This window comes from Hyaena hyaena, unplaced genomic scaffold (assembly GCF_003009895.1).
Source record: "Hyaena hyaena isolate Hyena2069 unplaced genomic scaffold, ASM300989v1 scaffold_414, whole genome shotgun sequence".
Lineage (NCBI taxonomy): Eukaryota > Metazoa > Chordata > Mammalia > Carnivora > Hyaenidae > Hyaena > Hyaena hyaena.
Genome location: NW_024081044.1, coordinates 24,763 through 26,068, shown reverse-complemented (window position 1 = coordinate 26,068; position 1,306 = coordinate 24,763).

Below are 1,306 nucleotides of genomic sequence, written 5' to 3'. Positions count from 1 at the left end.
AACTTGACGGAGGAACAAGGGGGAGAAGAAGGGGGGAAATGGTGGGGGAAAGGGAGAGAGGCAAACCCTGAGAGACTCTTGAATGCTGACAAAAACTGAGGACTGATGGACGTGGGGGGGAGAGGGGATGGGCATGGAGGAGGGCACTTGTGGGGTTGAGCACTGGGTGTTATGTGGAAACTAATCTGACAATAAACTATTTGTAAAAAATAAATAAATAAAAATAGGGAGAAAATTTAAAAAAAATACAGTTTTACTGTTTCTGAGGCAGCATTCATCCTTTCTACTTTATCCACATCCTCTCTTAATCTGTCCTGTTTAGGGAAGGCGGTTCATCATTTACCTCCAGTTTCTGCTGGACTGGACTTATGGACTCGATCCCATCAACCATCCTCTTTTGCCTCTTGAAAGATAAAATTAATGTCTTCTGCCCATTTCTTCACTGGATTATTTGTTTTTCGGGTGTGGAGTTTGGTGAGTTCCTTATAGATTTTGGATACTACCCTTTATCTGATATGTCATTTGCAACTATCTTTTCCCATTCCGTTGGTTGCCTCTTAGTTTTATGGATTGTTTCTTTTGCCGTGCAGAAGCTTTTAAATCTTGATGAGGTCCCAATAATTCATTTTTGCTCTTGATTCCCTTGCTTTGGGGATGTGTCAAGTAAGAAGCTGCTGCGGTGGAGGTCAAGGAGGTTGTTTCCTGCTTTCTCCTCCAGGGTTTTGATGGTTTCCTGTCTCACGTTCAGGTCCTTTATCCATTTTGAGTTTATTTTTGTGTATGGTGTGAGAAATTGATTTAGTTTCATTCTTCTGCATGTTGCTGTCCAGTTCTCCCAGCACCACCTGTTGAAGAGGCTGTCTTTTTTCCATTGGATTCTTTCCCGCTTTGTCAAAGATTAGTTGGCTGTACATTTTTAGGTCCAAATCTGAGTTCTCTATTCTATTTCATTGGTCTATGTGGCTATTTTTGTGTCAATACCATACTATCTTGATGATGACAGCTTTGTAGTAGAGGCTAAAGTCCGGGATGGTGATGCCTCCCATTTTGGTTTTCTTCTTCAATATTACTTTGGCTATTCGGGGTCTTTTGTGGTTCCATACAAATTTTAGGATAGTTTGTTCTAGTTTTGAGAAGAATGCTAGTGCAATTTTGATTGGGATTGCATTGAATGTGTAGGTTGCTTTGGCTAGTAATGACATATTAACTATATTTACTCTTCCAATCCATGAGCATGGGATGTTTTTCCATTTCTTTGTGTCTTCTTCAATTTCCTTCATAAGTTTTCTATAGTTTTCATCATACA